At 46.3% G+C, this 17,553-nt stretch overlaps 10 non-coding genes across 10 annotated transcripts; 3 read left to right on the plus strand and 7 right to left on the minus strand.

The window, feature by feature from the left end:
• Positions 1–3,109: 3,109 nt before the first annotated feature.
• On the plus strand, positions 3,110–3,273 carry LOC135044927 (U1 spliceosomal RNA). Its single transcript, XR_010237463.1, has one exon. It is a non-coding gene; the product is annotated as a U1 spliceosomal RNA (small nuclear RNA).
• Positions 3,274–3,425: 152 nt separating this feature from the next.
• On the plus strand, positions 3,426–3,588 carry LOC135044387 (U1 spliceosomal RNA). Its single transcript, XR_010236992.1, has one exon. It is a non-coding gene; the product is annotated as a U1 spliceosomal RNA (small nuclear RNA).
• A 655-nt stretch (positions 3,589–4,243) lies between these two features.
• LOC135045032 (U1 spliceosomal RNA) lies at positions 4,244–4,406 on the plus strand. Its single transcript, XR_010237566.1, has one exon. It is a non-coding gene; the product is annotated as a U1 spliceosomal RNA (small nuclear RNA).
• Positions 4,407–13,878: 9,472 nt separating this feature from the next.
• On the minus strand, positions 13,879–14,041 carry LOC135044453 (U1 spliceosomal RNA). The gene has a single exon (XR_010237044.1). It is a non-coding gene; the product is annotated as a U1 spliceosomal RNA (small nuclear RNA).
• Positions 14,042–14,193: 152 nt separating this feature from the next.
• On the minus strand, positions 14,194–14,357 carry LOC135044843 (U1 spliceosomal RNA). The gene has a single exon (XR_010237380.1). It is a non-coding gene; the product is annotated as a U1 spliceosomal RNA (small nuclear RNA).
• Positions 14,358–15,031: 674 nt separating this feature from the next.
• On the minus strand, positions 15,032–15,194 carry LOC135045234 (U1 spliceosomal RNA). Its single transcript, XR_010237761.1, has one exon. It is a non-coding gene; the product is annotated as a U1 spliceosomal RNA (small nuclear RNA).
• Positions 15,195–15,346: 152 nt separating this feature from the next.
• On the minus strand, positions 15,347–15,510 carry LOC135045008 (U1 spliceosomal RNA). The gene has a single exon (XR_010237544.1). It is a non-coding gene; the product is annotated as a U1 spliceosomal RNA (small nuclear RNA).
• A 674-nt stretch (positions 15,511–16,184) lies between these two features.
• On the minus strand, positions 16,185–16,347 carry LOC135044454 (U1 spliceosomal RNA). Its single transcript, XR_010237045.1, has one exon. It is a non-coding gene; the product is annotated as a U1 spliceosomal RNA (small nuclear RNA).
• Positions 16,348–16,499: 152 nt separating this feature from the next.
• Positions 16,500–16,663, minus strand: LOC135044844 (U1 spliceosomal RNA). The gene has a single exon (XR_010237381.1). It is a non-coding gene; the product is annotated as a U1 spliceosomal RNA (small nuclear RNA).
• Positions 16,664–17,337: 674 nt separating this feature from the next.
• Positions 17,338–17,500, minus strand: LOC135045245 (U1 spliceosomal RNA). The gene has a single exon (XR_010237772.1). It is a non-coding gene; the product is annotated as a U1 spliceosomal RNA (small nuclear RNA).
• Between the last annotated feature and the right edge of the window lie 53 nt (positions 17,501–17,553).

The raw sequence follows: 17,553 nt of genomic DNA on the forward strand, positions 1-17,553 counted from the left end.
ACCAATGTGTTTCTTCATTGGTTGATGGAAGAAACATCATACAAAAACTCTCCACATTATTGACTTTTTAAAATGTTTCTAGGAATCGTTCTAGATGAATGCTTATTAGCCTTTGTCAGTATGTACTTTTGCAAAGTGTCGCGGTGGCGCAATCAGTTAGTGTGTAAGGCTATTAACCAAAAGGTTGGTGGTTCAATCCCACCCAGGGACTTAATTGACCTTGTTATCAGATTTTGGTGATCTTTAAGTAGACAAGTCAAAATTTCGAAAACCCCTGTTATGGTGTAGGGTACCTGGCCTTCTCTGATGTAATCAGAGTTAGATTTGATTCAGTGATTTTATAAAAACAGCTAGGAAGCACAATTTAGCAGTGGGTTGCAGAGAAAAAGAAATATGCTGGCAAAAAAATCCAATTGACTGATTAAACAGCTCTTCATTTTCTGGCTTTATTTTTATGCTAACAAATTTGTTCTCTGAAAAGTGTCCACAAAGCCAAGTATCTGATTAACATCTTTGTAGGGATGGTTTTTCACCTATTACTAAATTAAACTTGCTTCATTGGAAAGGCAGCAAGATGCATCCTCATTTCAATATCTACTGAAATAATACAGGTTGACACCAGGAAACATTAACGCCACTGCATCCTTGCTCCTTTCTCATGTGGAAGTCTGTTTAATGTGAAAACAAGGTGATATCTAATTAGCACACAGGTAAGGAATTAAGAAAATCTTTATTTAAGGGTGAAGATGTTTCTCACAAAATCGTTGCCCCAATGCATCATTGAAATTCAAGCTGGAAAGATGATTTTAATATATCACTTGTACATTTTGTATTGCTCTTCTGGTGACAATATAGTTTGCTTTTGTCAATTACCATTTTAATAATCGGGTAAAGAAAATTAATTGGATTTTTGAAAGAAAACAATACTGTCAATATACTATTAAAACAAATTAAAATGGTAAAAGTTATTGTACTTTAAGTAAAAATAAAAGAGCAAAAATATCAATCCCAGTTTTGGATTACTTTAATTAACAAAAAAAAAATGCATATAGCAGAGGATAGTTTCAATCTGCCTACCTCTGGGTTATGGACCCAGCATGCTTCCATTACAGTACTCTGCTGCACATGTAAGTGCAAGAGATCCTGAAGCACTCACTCATCATGGGAAAGTACCAATGTGTTTCTTCATTGGTTGATGGAAGAAACATCATACAAAAACTCTCCACATTATTGACTTTTTAAAATGTTTCTAGGAATCGTTCTAGATGAATGCTTATTAGCATTTGTCAGTATGTACTTTTGCAAAGTGTCGCGGTGGCGCAATCAGTTAGTGTGTAAGGCTATTAACCAAAAGGTTGGTGGTTCAATCCCACCCAGGGACTTAATTGACCTTGTTATCAGATTTTGGTGATCTTTAAGTAGACAAGTCAAAATTTCAAACCCCCTGTTATGGTGTAGGGTACCTGGCCTTCTCTGATGTAATCAGAGTTAGATTTGATTCAGTGATTTTATAAAAACAGCTAGGAAGCACAATTTAGCAGTGGGTTGCAGAGAAAAAGAAAAATGCTGGCAGAAAAATCCAATTGAGTGATTAAACAGCTCTTCATTTTCTGGCTTTATTTTTATGCTAACTAATTTGTTCTCTGAAAAGTGTCCACAAAGCCAAGTATCTGATTAACATATTTGTAGGGATGGTTTTTCACCTATTACTAAATTAAACTTGCTTCATTGGAAAGGCAGCAAGATGCATCCTCATTTCAATATCTACTGAAATAATACAGGTTGACACCAGGAAACATTAACGCCACTGCATCCTTGCTGCTTTCTCATGTGGAAGTCTGTTTAATGTGAAAACAAGGTGATATCTAATTAGCACACAGGTAAGGAATTAAGAAAATCTTTATTTAAGGGTGAAGATGTTTCTCACAAAATCGTTGCCCCAATGCATCATTGAAATTCAAGCTGGAAAGATGATTTTAATATATCACTTGTACATTTTGTATTGCCCTTCTGGTGACAATGTAGTTTGTTTTTGTCAATTACCATTTTAATAATAGGGTAAAGAAAATTAAGTGGATTTTTGAAAGAAAACAATACTGTCAATATACTATTAAAACAAATTAAAATGGTAAAAGTTATTGTACTTTAAGTAAAAATAAAAGCTAAAATATCAATCCCAGTTTTGGATTACTTTAATGAACAACAAAAAAATGCATATAGCAAAGGATAGTTTCAATCTGCCTACCTCTGGGTTATGGACCCAGCATGCTTCCATTGCAGTACTCTGCTGCACATGTAAGTGCAAGAGATCCTGAAGCACTCACTCATCATGCGAAAGTACCAATGTGTTTCTTCATTGGTTGCTGGAAGAAACATCTTACAAACACTCTCCAGATTATTGACTTTTTAAAGTTTTTCTAGGAAACGTTCTAGATGAATGCTTATTAGTCTTTGTCAGTATATACTTTTTGCAAAGTGTCTCTGTGGCGCAATCGGTTAGTGTGTTCAGCTAACCCTTGTGCACTATCCTGACTTCTCCTCCTGTCTGCTTACTTTGTGCCTTCCAATGCACAATGCAAACTACAGGTAGTGCTGCAGGGCCCACACCCTTTTACTTGCCTTACGGAGCAGCTCTGGAGCTGTTTCAGTGCCAAGCTGCTGTAAGAAATAAGCTTGAATGCTTCAGAGGCTGGGGCATTGTCAACATGAGCCCCACACCAAAGGAGGGTGGAGGTGTTTAATGCGAACTAGGGGTCATCCAAGCGCCGCAAAAGGCCGCCATACCCTGCACGCCCCTTTTCTCTTTTCATATGCAGATGAGGATTGAAGCCAACTTTGACCCACTGCTTGGATGACATCACCATATGCAAATCCATCTGCTGCAGGCCTTCCCCCCGGAATGCTTGCACTAGTTGTTGCATTTGGTTTGTTGTTTGGGGGTGCTTCAGTATTAGGCAGCCTTCTGCCCTCCCATGTTCATCTGAAAATATGTGTTCTCCCTGCAGTTGTTGTCCCCAGATGAGAGTTCCCTTGTGCTGCCTCAGTTGAATCTCCTTTACTTGACAGAGATGTGCCTGAGCAGCGGCCCTCCCCAGCCCTATCCCAAATCATACTTATTTTGCATAGGAGATACCATGGTCATGAAGATTGTTCTCCCAGGGTGAGGTTCATTCATTGCATTTTGGGTATGCTGACCCCTGTGATTTCCCCAAATGTGGGTAACTCGACTGCATTATTTGTGGTAGTGGGGGACTGTGTTTGTGTTTTCCTCTGGTCAGCTCTGGTAAAAGTCAGATTTCTTTGTTTCAGATCTTCCTCTAGCCTTGTTCTTCTTTCGAGAGTTCCCTTGTGCTTCCTCAGTTGGATCTCCTTCAGTTGACAGGGCGGTGCCCGAGCAGCGACCCTCCCCAGCTCAAGCCCAACTCCTACTTACCTGCCAGGTGAGATACTATGATCATGAAGGTGCTTCTTCCAGGGCAAGGCTTACCCATTGCACTCTGGGTGTGCTGCCCCTGCGATTTCCCCAAATGTGGGAAACTTGACTGCATAATTTGTGTTTCCCCTGGTCGGCTCTCGTATAATTCAGATCTCTTTGTCTCAGGTCTCTCTCCAGCCTAGTTTGCTGTCTGTTTCCACTTCTTTTTTCTTGAGCCCCTCCCTTTTATACCCTTGTGCACTATCCTGACTTCTCCTCCTGTCTGCTTACTTTGTGCCTTCCAATGCACAATGCAAACTACACACCCTTTTACTTGCCTTACAGAGCAGCTCTGGAGCTGTTACAGTGCCAAGCTGCTGTAAGAAATCAGCTTGAATGCTTCAGGGGCTGGGGCATTGTCAACATGAGCCCCACACCGAAGGAGGGTGGGGGTGTTTAATGCGAACTAAGGGTCATCCAAGCGCCGCAAAAGGCCGCCATGCCCTGCATGCCCCTTTTCTCTTTTCATATGCAGATGAGGGTTCCAGCCAACTTTGGCCCACTGCTTGGATGACATCACCGTATGCAAATCCGTCTTCTGCAGAACTTCCCCCAGGAATGCTTGTACTAGTTGTTGCATTTGGTTTGTTGTTTGGGGGTGCTTCAGTATTAGGCAGCCTTCTGCCCTCCCATGTTCATCTGAAAATATGTGTTCTCCCTGCAGTTGTTGTCCCCAGATGAGAGTTCCCTTGTGCTGCCTCAGTTGAATCTCCTATACTTGACAGAGATGTGCCTGAGCAGCGGCCCTCCCCAGCCCTATCCCAAATCATACTTATTTTGCATAGGCGATACCATGGTCATGAAGATTGTTCTCCCAGGGTGAGGTTCATTCATTGCATTCTGGGTATGCTGACCCCTGTGATTTCCAAAATGTGGGAAACTCGACTGCATTATTTGTGGTAGTGGGGGACTGTGTTTGTGCTTTCCTCTGGTCAGCTCTGGTAAAAGTCAGATTTCTTTGTCTCAGATCTTCCTCTAGCCTTGTTCTTCTTTCGAGAGTTCCCTTGTGCTGCCTCAGTTGGATCTCCTTCACTTCACAGGGGGTGCCCGAGCAGCAATCCTCCACAGCTCTGGCCCAACTCCTACTTACCTGCCAGGTGAGATACTATGATCTTCACTGTTAGGGCAATCAGGATGTGGAATTCCCTGCCAGGGAAGGTGGTAATGGCGGACTCTGTAATTGGATTTAAAAAAGGAATGGATACATTTCTGAATGAAAAAGCTATCCAAGTTTATAATACTTAAAATATCAACATGGTTAATCCGGGGGTAACATGAGTTGTAGTAGCTAACTAGTCATAATACATTATTAAGCAAGTATGTAGAATCATCACAACTTAAAACAGGTTGAACACGATGGGCAATTTGCCTCTATTCAACCTCAAAAACTATGTTACTATATGTTACTATATTACTATGTTACTGTAGTATACAGAACACCACAATGCAATGAGCAGTGATAGTGAGCACTGATGAGGATACTAGAACTGACACTGAGCAGCAAGATGCAGCACTGGACTATTAGTAATGTACTGTAGTATGCTGAGCACAACAATGCAGCACAAGACAATGAGCAGTGATACTGAGCACTGATGAGGATACTACTGAGAACTGACACTGAGCAGGAGAGACACACTACTAGTATTACTGAGCAGCAATAAGTATCCACTGATACTGAGCACTGATATTGAGATTTCCACTGAGAGAACATAGCCACGTCCTCTCCGCTCTCTCTTCAATGCACGAGTAAAAATGGCGGCAACGCGCAGCTCTTTATATGGAATCCGAATCTCGCGAGAATCCGACAGCGGGATGATGACATTTTCCCTTGTTCATAGAATTTGGGAGTCATTTTGATCCCAAAGTATTATTAACCTCAATAACCATAATTTCCACTCATTTTCAGTCTATTCTTAACACCTTACACCTCACAATATTATTTTTAGTCCTAAAATTTGCACCGAGGTCGCTGGATGACTAAGCTCAGCGACCCAAGTGGCCGACACAAACACCTGGCCCATCTAGGAGTGGCACTGCAGTGTCACGCAGGATAGCCCTTCCAAAAAACACTCCCCAAACAGCACATGACGCAAAGAAAAAAAGAGGCGCAATGAGGTAGCTGTGTGACTAAGCTCAGCGACCCAAGTGGCCGACACAAACACCTGGCCCATCTAGGAGTGGCACTGCAGTGTCACGCAGGATGGCCCTTCCAAAAAACACTCCCCAAACAGCACATGACGCAAAGAAAAAAAGAGGCGCAATGAGGTAGCTGTGTGACTAAGCTCAGCGACCCAAGTGGCCGACACAAACACCTGGCCCATCTAGGAGTGGCACTGCAGTGTCACGCAGGATGGCCCTTCCAAAAACACTCCCCAAACAGCACATGACGCAAAGAAAAAAAGAGGCGCAATGAGGTAGCTGTGTGACTAAGCTCAGCGACCCAAGTGGCCGACACAAACACCTGGCCCATCTAGGAGTGGCACTGCAGTGTCACGCAGGATGGCCCTTCCAAAAAACACTCCCCAAACAGCACATGACGCAAAGAAAAAAAGAGGCGCAATGAGGTAGCTGTGTGACTAAGCTCAGCGACCCAAGTGGCCGACACAAACACCTGGCCCATCTAGGAGTGTCACTGCAGTGTCACGCAGGATGGCCCTTCCAAAAAACACTCCCCAAACAGCACATGACGCAAAGAAAAAAAGAGGCGCAATGAGGTAGCTGTGTGACTAAGCTCAGCGACCCAAGTGGCCGACACAAACACCTGGCCCATCTAGGAGTGGCACTGCAGTGTCACGCAGGATGGCCCTTCCAAAAAACACTCCCCAAACAGCACATGGCGCAAAGAAAAATGAAAGAAAAAAGAGGTGCAAGATGGAATTGTCCTTGGGCACTCCCACCCACCCTTATGTTGTATAAACAGGACATGCACACTTTAACCAACCCATCATTTCAGTGACAGGGTCTGCCACACGACTGTGACTGAAATGACGGGTTGGTTTGGACCCCCACCAAAAAAGAAGCAATTAATCTCTCCTTGCACAAACTTGCTCTACAGAGGCAAGATGTCCACCTCATCATCATCCTCCGATTCATCACCGTGTACATCCCCCTCCTCACAGATTATCAATTCGTCCCCACTGGAATCTACCATCTCAGCTCCCTGTGTACTTTGTGGAGGCAATTGCTGCTGGTCAATGTCTCCACGGAGCAATTGATTATAATTCATTTTAATGAACATCATCTTCTCCACATTTTCTGGAAGTAACCTCGTACGCCGATTGCTGACAAGGTGAGCGGCGGCACTAAACACTCTTTCGGAGTACTACTTGTGGGAGGGCAACTTAGGTAGAATAAAGCCAGTTTGTGCAAGGGCCTCCAAATTGCCTCTTTTTCCTGCCAGTATACGTACGGACTGTCTGACGTGCCTACTTGGATGCGGTCACTCATATAATCCTCCACCATTCTTTCAATGGTGAGAGAATCATATGCAGTGACAGTAGACGTCATGTCCGTAATCGTTGGCAGGTCCTTCAGTCCGGACCAGATGTCAGCATCAGCAGTCGCTCCAGACTGCCCTGCATCACCGCCAGCGGGTGGGCTCGGAATTCTGAGCCTTTTCCTCGCACCCCCAATTGCGGGAGAATGTGAAGGAGGAGCTGTTGACCGATCAAGTTCCACTTGACTTGATAATTTTCTCACCAGCAGGTCTTTGAACCCCTGCAGACTTGTGTCTGCCGGAAAGAGAGATACAACGTAGGTTTTAAATCTAGGATCGAGCACGGTGGCCAAAATGTAGTGCTCTGATTTCAACAGATTGACCACCCGTGAATCCTGGTTAAGCGAATGAAGGGCTCCATCCACAAGTCCCACATATCTAGCGGAATCGCTCTGTCTTAGCTCCTCCTTCAATGTCTCCAGCTTCTTCTGCAAAAGCCTGATGACGGGAATGACCTGACTCAGGCTGGCAGTGTCTGAACTGACTTCACGTGTGGCAAGTTCAAAAGGTTGCAGAACCTTGCACAACGTTGAAATCATTCTCCACTGCGCTTGAGACAGGTGCATTCCACCTCCTATATCGTGGTCAGATGTATAGGCTTGAATGGCCTTTTGCTGCTCCTCCATCCTCTGAAGCATATAGAGGGTTGAATTCCACCTCGTTACCACTTCTTGCTTCAGATGATGGCAGGGCAGGTTCAGGCGTTTTTGGTGTTGCTCCAGTCTTCTGTACGTGGTGCCTGTACGCCGAAAGTGTCCCGCAATTCTTCTGGCCACCGACAGCATCTCTTGCACACCCCTGTCGTTTTTTAAATAATTCTGCACCACCAAATTCAAGGTATGTGCAAAACATGGGACGTGCTGGAATTTGCCCAGATATAATGCACGCACAATATTGCTGGCGTTGTCCGATGCCACAAATCCACAGGAGAGTCCAATTGGGGTAAGCCATTCTGCGATGATCTTCCTCAGTTGCCGTAAGAGGTTTTCAGCTGTGTGCGTATTCTGGAAAGCGGTGATACAAAGCGTAGCCTGCCTAGGAAAGAGTTGGCGTTTGCGAGATGCTGCTACTGGTGCCGCCGCTGCTGTTCTTGCGGCGGGAGTCAATACATCTACCCAGTGGGCTGTCACAGTCATATAGTCCTGAGTCTGCCCTGCCCCATTTGTCCACATGGCCGTGGTTAAGTGGACATTGGGTACAACTGCATTTTTTAGGACACTGGTGAGTCTTTTTCTGAGGTCTGTGTACATTTTCGGTATCGCCTGCCTAGAGAAATGGAACCTAGATGGTATTTGGTACCGGGGACACAGTACCTCAATCAAGTCTATAGTTGGCTCTGAAGTAATGATGGATACCGGAACCACGTTTCTCACCGCCCAGGATGCCAAGGCCTCAGTTATCCGCTTTGCAGCAGGATGACTGCTGTGATATTTCATCTTCCTTGCAAAGGACTGTTGGACAGTCAATTGCTTGGTGGAAGTAGTAAAAGTGGTCTTACGACTTCCCCTCTGGGATGACCATCGACTCCCAGCAGCAACAACAGCAGCGCCAGCAGCAGTAGGCGTTACACTCAAGGATGCATCGGAGGAATCCCAGGCAGGAGAGAACTCGTCAGAATTGCCAGTGACATGGCCTGCAGGACTATTGGCATTCCTGGGGAAGGAGGAAATTGACACTGAGGGAGTTGGTGGGGTGGTTTGCGTGAGCTTGGTTACAAGAGGAAGGGATTTACTGGTCAGTGGACTGCTTCCGCTGTCGCCCAAAGTTTTTGAACTTGTCACTGACTTATGATGAATGCGCTGCAGGTGACGTATAAGGGAGGATGTTCCGAGGTGGTTAACGTCCTTACCCCTACTTATTACAGCTTGACAAAGGCAACACACGGCTTGACACCTGTTGTTCGCATTTCTGTTGAAATACTTCCACACCGAAGAGCAGTTTTTTTTGGTATTTTCACCAGGCATGTCAATGGCCATATTCCTCCCACGGACAACAGGTGTCTCCCCGGGTGCCTGACTTAAACAAACCACCTCACCTCCCCAGCGCCAGCAACACCCATATCCTCCTCATCCTGGTGTACTTCAACACTGACATCTTCAATCTGACTATCAGGAACTGGACTGCGGGTGCTCCTTCCAGCACTTGCAGGGGGTGTGCAAATGGTGGAAGGTGCATGCTCTTCACGTCCAGTGTTGGGAAGGTCAGGCATCGCAACCGACACAATTGGACTCTCCTTGTGGATTTGTGATTTTGAAGAACGCACAGTTCTTTGCTGTGCTTTTGCCAGCTTAAGTCTTTTCATTTTTCTAGCGAGAGGCTGAGTGCTTCCATCCTCATGTGAAGCTGAACCACTAGCCATGAACATAGGCCAGGGCCTCAGCCGTTCCTTGCCACTCCGTGTGGTAAATGGCATATTGGCAAGTTTACGCTTCTCCTCCGACGATTTTTATTTAGATTTTTGAGTCCTTTTTTTTACTGATCTTTTGTGTTTTGAATTTTACATGCTCTGTACTATGACATTGGGCATCGGCCTCGGCAGACGACGTTGATGGAATTTCATCGTCTCGGCCATGACTAGTGGCAGCAGCTTCAGCACGAGGTGGAAGTGGATCTTGATCTTTCCCTATTTTTGGAACCTCAACATTTTTGTTCTCCATATTTTAATAGGCACAACTAAAAGGCACCTCAGGTAAACAATGGAGATGGATGGATACTAGTATACTTATGGATGACGAGTGACTGACGACACAGAGGTAGCTACAGCCGTGGACTACCGTACTGCGTCTGCTAGTATAGAGATGATAATTAATGATATTAAAAAAATATATATATAACTACTGTAGGTATATATTATATAATGATGGACCTGGTGGACACTGTCAGCAGACTGCTAAACTACTAGTATGATGAAGATAGAAAAAAAAACCCCACCACAGGTAGGTAGGTATACAATTATGGACGAGCACTGACGACACAGAGATAGCCACAGCCGTGGCCTACCGTACTGCGTCTGCTAGTATAGAGATGATAATTAATGATATAAAAAAAAATATATATAACTACTGTAGGTATATATAATGTAATGACGGACCTGGTGGACACTGTCAGCAGACTGCTAAACTACTAGTATGAAGAAGATAGAAAAAAACTTCACCACAGGTAGGTATACAATTATGGACGAGTGACGACACAGAGGTAGGTACAGCCGTGGACTACCGTACTGCGTCTGCTAGTATAGATAATATACTAAATATATTACTACTGTAGGTATATATAATATAATGACGGACCTGGTGGACACTGTCAGCAGACTCCTAAACTACTAGTATGAAGAAGATAGAAAAAAAAACCCACCACAGGTAGGTAGGTATACAATTATGGACGAGCACTGACGACACAGAGATAGCCACAGCCGTGGCCTACCGTACTGCGTCTGCTAGCATAGATAATATACTAAATATATTACTACTGTAGGTATATAATATAATGACGGACCTGGTGGACACTGTCAGCAGACTGCTAAACTACTAGTATGAAGAAGATAGAAAAAAAAAACCCACCACAGGTAGGTATACAATTATGGACGAGTGACGACACAGAGGTAGGTACAGCCGTGGACTACAGTACTGCGTCTGCTAGTATAGATAATATACTAAATATATTACTACTGTAGGTATATAATATAATGACGGACCTGGTGGACACTGTCAGCAGACTCCTAAACTACTAGTATGAAGAAGATAGAAAAAAAAACCCCACCACAGTTAGGTATACAATTATGGACGAGTGACGACACAGAGGTAGGTACAGCCGTGGACTACCGTACTGCGTCTGCTAGTATAGATAATATACTAAATATATTACTACTGTAGGTATATAATATAATGACGGACCTGGTGGACACTGTCAGCAGACTCCTAAACTACTAGTATGAAGAAGATAGAAAAAAAACACCCCACCACAGGTAGGTATACAATTATGGACGAGCACTGACGACACAGAGATAGCCACAGCCGTGGACTACCGTACTGCGTCTGCTAGTATAGATAATATAATAAATATATTACTACTGTAGGTATATAATATAATGATGGACCTGGTGGACACTGTCAGCAGACTCCTAAACTACTAGTATGAAGAAGATAGAAAAAAAAAACCCACCACAGGTAGGTAGGTATACAATTATGGACGAGCACTGACGACACAGAGATAGCCACAGCCGTGGACTACCGTACTGCGTCTGCTAATATAGAGATGATAAAGATGATAGAGATGAAAAAAAAATATAACACTACTGCAGGTAAATATTTATATAATATAATGTATGACCGACCTGCTGGACACTGTCAGCAGAATGCGTTTATAGAATAAAAAAAAAAAACACCACAGGAGTGTTTAACTTTTTCAGGCAGACAATATACTGGTGGTCACACTGGCAGCAAAAGTGTGCACTGTACTCCTGCTATAACTGCTCCCCAGTCTCCCCCACAATTAAGCTGTGTGAGCAGTGAGCACTCAGCACAGTCAGATATACATAGATGATATATCATGCAGCACACTGAGGCTGAGCACATATATGGTATGTGTATCGTTTTTTTTCAGGCAGAGAACGGATTATAAATAATAAAACTGGTGGTCACTATCAGCAAAACTCTGCACTACTGAGTACTCCTGACAAGTTCAACTGCTCCCCAAATTAGTAGTAAATCAAATGTCACTCGTCTCTATCTTCTAATCTAAATGGAGAGGACGCCAGCCACGTCCTCTCCCTATCAATCTCAATGCACGTGTGAAAATGGCGGCGACGCGCGGCTCCTTATATAGAATCCGAGTCTTGTGAGAATCCGACAGCGGGATGATGACGTTCGGGCGCGCTCGGGATAACCGAGCAAGGCGGGAGGATCCGAGTCTGCTCGGACCCGTGCAAAAAAGGGTGAAGTTCGGGCGGGTTCGGATTCCGAGGAACCGAACCCGCTCATCTCTAATGGCCACCCAGCATGACGCCTCCCTTCTTGACCATGCTGTAATTGCAGTCGCACTGCAGTTCAGCGTGATCATAAAAAATGGTGTAGCCTCCTGCTGGTGCAGACTGTATGTGCGCGCAGGAAGCCGCCACCATTTTTGTGATCACAGCGGCTGAATGTGATGTCATACAGCCGCTGTGACCACGCCCCCTGTGTCTCCTCCATTGCAGACCCCATTTTGAAGCCTTGCCCCCGCACCGCTCCATCCCTGACTTGGAAATGGAGTGTTGCTGACCCCCCTCTCCCCCCCTGCCCCGATTGACAGGCAGAGGCGATCGCATTCTCTGCGGGGTGCCGCAGAAAATGCAGGCACATGCGTATGCTCTTAGCAATTTTTGCAGTTGGATCGCTTATTGTGATTGCAATCCAACCTGAATCAGGCCCTATTACCTATCACAATGCGCTGCGGGCAGTACAAAATTGGTTTAATATAGGAGAAAAACCCCCAGACCTGTGCTCCTTAACTGTACCTGGTGGCTAGTGGAGCGGCTGCCCAGTAATCAGTGTCCACGCCAGTGCACACACGGTCCACCCCCTACGGCCACGCTCCCCTTCATCAGCGGCCTCGTGATCCGGAAGGGCGGTGTGTGTGTGACTGACCTTAGGAAGAAACCGGAGCCTCCGCTGCAGTGACCCAGCAACCAGGGCACGGGAGTATACAGCGCCGCTGGGAGTGATGAAGCTGCAGTAAAGATGTCTATTAGACCTAGCCTGCTGCAGCCCTTGTAGATTCTCATAAAACAAGTTCTTCTTTTCTTGTCAAAATTAATAGCTAAGAATAGGCTGCCTGAGGCAGGCCCCTGTTAAGTGGCCTGCTACTGAAGGCACCAACTACAAACTGAGCTCCCTGTTCATGGAAGCGGGGTTATAGAGGAGAATGCACTGAGCTTCTTGGGAACAGTCAAAAGCTTTGAGCCGGTTGGTGCCTCAGATCAAGATCCTACTCTACACACCAATGTGAATCCTTGTGGAGTCCAGTGTACCCCACAGAAGAAATTAATGTGTCACACCCATTGGCAGCAACCTTAGAATAGCTGCTGACGGGCACAATTGAGAAAGGAAGGGGGGGGGGGACATTTGAATCCAACACATAGATGCAATTCAAATATGTAATTTGTACCTTCCTATTTTAAAATATAATGGATGAACCTCACCCTGTGAGAACAATCTTCATGATCAAGAGATCTCATATGCAAAATAAGTATGAGTTGGGATAGGGCTGGGGAGGGTGGCTGCTCGGGCAGCCCCTCCCCCGTCAAGTTAAGGAGATTCAACTGAGGAAGCACAAGGGAACTTTCGTCTGGGGACAACAACTGCAGGGAGACCACATCTTTTCAGATGAACATGGGAGGGCGGAAGGCTGCCTAATACTGAAGCACCATCAAATATCAAACCATATGCAACAACTAGTACAAGCATTCCTGGGGGAAGGTCTGCAGAAGACGGATTTGCATACGGTGATGTCATCCAAGCAGTGGGCCAAAGTTGGCTGGAACCCTCATCTGCATATGAAAAGAGAAAAGGGGCATGCAGGGCATGGCGGCCTTTTGCGGTGCTTGGATGACCCTTAGTTCGCATTAAACACCCCCACCCTCCTTTTGTGTGGGGCTCATGTTGGCTCTGCCCCAGCCCCTGAAGCATTCAAGCTGATTTCTTGCAGCAGCTGGGCACTGTAACAGCTCCAGAGCTGCTCTGTAAGGCAACTAAAAGGGTGTGGGCCCTGCAGCACTACCTGTAGTTCGCATTGTGCGTTTGAAGGCACAAAGTAAGCAGACAGGAGGATAAGTCAGGATAGTGCGCAAGGGCATAGAAGGGAGCGGCTCAAGAAAAGAGAAGTGGAAACAGACAGCAAACAAGGCTGGAGAGAGACCTGAGACAAAGAGATCTGAATTATACGAGAGCCGACCAGGGGAAACACAAATTATGCAGTCAAGTTTCCCACATTTGTGGAAATCGCAGGGGCAGCACACCCAGAGTGCAATGGGTGAGCCTTGCCCTGGGAGAAGCACCTTCATGATCATAGTATCTCACCTGGCAGGTAAGTAGGAGTTGGGCTAGAGCTGGGGAGGGTCGCTGCTCGGGTACCCCCCTGTAAAGTGAAGGAGATCCAACTGAGGCAGCACAAGGGAACTCTCGAAAGAAGAACAAGGCTAGAGGAAAATCTGAGACAAAGAAATCTGACTTTTACCAGAGCTGACCAGAGGAAAGCACAAACACAGTCCCCCACTACCAAAAATAATGCAGTCAAGTTTCCCACATTTGGGGAAATCACAGGGGTCAGCATACCCAAAATGCAATGAATGAACCTCACCCTGGGAGAACAATCTTCATGACCATGGTATCTCCTATGCAAAATAAGTATGATTTGGAATAGGGCTGGGGAGGGCCGCTGCTCAGGCACATCTCTGTCAAGTAAAGGAGATTCAACTGAGGCAGCACAAGGGAACTCTCATCTGGGGACAACAACTGCAGGGAGAACACATATTTTCAGATGAACATGGGAGGGCAGAAGGCTGCCTAATACTGAAGCACCCCCAAACAACAAACCAAATGCAACAACTAGTGCAAGCATTCCTGGGGGAAGTTCTGCAGAAGACGGATTTGCATACGGTGATGTCATCCAAGCAGTGGGTCAAAGTTGGCTTCAACCCTCATCTGCATATGAAAAGAGAAAAGGGGCGTGCAGGGCTTGGCGGCCTTTTGCGGTGCTTGGATGACCCCTAGTTCGCATTAAACTCCTCCACCCTCCTTTGGTGTGGGGCTCATGTTGGCCATGCCCCATCCCCTGAAGCATTCAAGCTGATTTCTTGCAGCAGCTGGGCACTGTAACAGCTCCAGAGCTGCTCTGTAAGGCAAGTAAAAGGGTGTGGGCCCTGCAGCACTACCTGTAGTTAGCATAATGCATTGGAAGGCACAAAGTAAGCAGACGGGAGGAGAAGTCAGGATAGTGCACAAGGGTATAGAAGGGAGCGGCTAAAGAAAAGAGAAGTGGAAACAGACAGCAAACTAGGCTGGAGAGAGACCTGAGACAAAGAGATCTGAATTATACGAGAGCTGACCAGGGGAAACACAAATTATGCAGTCAAGTTTGCCACATTTGGGGAAATCGCAGGGGCAGCACACCCAGAGTGCAATGGGTGAGCCTTGCCCTGGGAGAAGCACCTTCATGATCATAGTATCTCACCTGGCAGGTAAGTAGGAGTTGGGCTAGAGCTGGGGAGGGTCGCTGCTCGGGCACCCCCCTGTCAAGTGAAGGAGATCCAACTGAGGCAGCACAAGGGAACTCTCGAAAGAAGAACAAGGCTAGAGGAAGATCTGAAACAAAGAAATCTGACTTTTACCAGAGCTGACCAGAGGAAAACACAAACACAGTCCCCCACTACCACAAATAAAGCAGTCGAGTTTCCCACATTTGGGGAAATCACAGGGGTCAGCATACCCAGAATGCAATGAATGAACCTCACCCTGGGAGAATAATCTTCATGACCATGGTATCTCCTATGCAAAATAAGTATGATTTGGGATAGAGCTGGGGAGGGCCGCTGCTCAGGCACATCTCTGTCAAGTTAAGGAGATTCAACTGAGGCAGCACAAGGGAACTCTCATCTGGGGACAACAACTGCAGGGAGAACACATATTTTCAGATGAACATGGGAGGGCAGAAGGCTGCCTAATACTGAAGCACCATCAAATATCAAACCATATGCAATAACTAGTACAAGCATTCCTGGGGGAAGGTCTGCAGGAGACGAATTTGCATACGGTGATGTCATCCAAGCAGTGGGCCAAAGTTGGCTGGAACCCTCATCTGCATATGAAAAGAGAAAAGGGGCATGCAGGGCATGGCGGCCTTTTGCGGTGCTTGGATGACCCTTAGTTCGCATTAAACACCCCCACCCTCCTTTTGTGTGGGGCTCATGTTGGCTCTGCCCCAGCCCCTGAAGCATTCAAGCTGATTTCTTGCAGCAGCTGGGCACTGTAACAGCTCCAGAGCTGCTCTGTAAGGCAACTAAAAGGGTGTGGGCCCTGCAGCACTACCTGTAGTTCGCATTGTGCGTTTGAAGGCACAAAGTAAGCAGACAGGAGGATAAGTCAGGATAGTGCGCAAGGGCATAGAAGGGAGCGGCTCAAGAAAAGAGAAGTGGAAACAGACAGCAAACAAGGCTGGAGAGAGACCTGAGACAAAGAGATCTGAATTATACGAGAGCCGACCAGGGGAAACACAAATTATGCAGTCAAGTTTCCCACATTTGTGGAAATCGCAGGGGCAGCACACCCAGAGTGCAATGGGTGAGCCTTGCCCTGGGAGAAGCACCTTCATGATCATAGTATCTCACCTGGCAGGTAAGTAGGAGTTGGGCTAGAGCTGGGGAGGGTCGCTGCTCGGGTACCCCCCTGTAAAGTGAAGGAGATCCAACTGAGGCAGCACAAGGGAACTCTCGAAAGAAGAACAAGGCTAGAGGAAAATCTGAGACAAAGAAATCTGACTTTTACCAGAGCTGACCAGAGGAAAGCACAAACACAGTCCCCCACTACCAAAAATAATGCAGTCAAGTTTCCCACATTTGGGGAAATCACAGGGGTCAGCATACCCAAAATGCAATGAATGAACCTCACCCTGGGAGAACAATCTTCATGACCATGGTATCTCCTATGCAAAATAAGTATGATTTGGAATAGGGCTGGGGAGGGCCGCTGCTCAGGCACATCTCTGTCAAGTAAAGGAGATTCAACTGAGGCAGCACAAGGGAACTCTCATCTGGGGACAACAACTGCAGGGAGAACACATATTTTCAGATGAACATGGGAGGGCAGAAGGCTGCCTAATACTGAAGCACCCCCAAACAACAAACCAAATGCAACAACTAGTGCAAGCATTCCTGGGGGAAGTTCTGCAGAAGACGGATTTGCATACGGTGATGTCATCCAAGCAGTGGGTCAAAGTTGGCTTCAACCCTCATCTGCATATGAAAAGAGAAAAGGGGCGTGCAGGGCTTGGCGGCCTTTTGCGGTGCTTGGATGACCCCTAGTTCGCATTAAACTCCTCCACCCTCCTTTGGTGTGGGGCTCATGTTGGCCATGCCCCATCCCCTGAAGCATTCAAGCTGATTTCTTGCAGCAGCTGGGCACTGTAACAGCTCCAGAGCTGCTCTGTAAGGCAAGTAAAAGGGTGTGGGCCCTGCAGCACTACCTGTAGTTAGCATAATGCATTGGAAGGCACAAAGTAAGCAGACGGGAGGAGAAGTCAGGATAGTGCACAAGGGTATAGAAGGGAGCGGCTAAAGAAAAGAGAAGTGGAAACAGACAGCAAACTAGGCTGGAGAGAGACCTGAGACAAAGAGATCTGAATTATACGAGAGCCGACCAGGGGAAACACAAATTATGCAGTCAAGTTTGCCACATTTGGGGAAATCGCAGGGGCAGCACACCCAGAGTGCAATGGGTGAGCCTTGCCCTGGGAGAAGCACCTTCATGATCATAGTATCTCACCTGGCAGGTAAGTAGGAGTTGGGCTAGAGCTGGGGAGGGTCGCTGCTCGGGCACCCCCCTGTCAAGTG

This window comes from Pseudophryne corroboree, unplaced genomic scaffold (assembly GCF_028390025.1).
Source record: "Pseudophryne corroboree isolate aPseCor3 unplaced genomic scaffold, aPseCor3.hap2 scaffold_90, whole genome shotgun sequence".
Taxonomy (NCBI): domain Eukaryota; kingdom Metazoa; phylum Chordata; class Amphibia; order Anura; family Myobatrachidae; genus Pseudophryne; species Pseudophryne corroboree.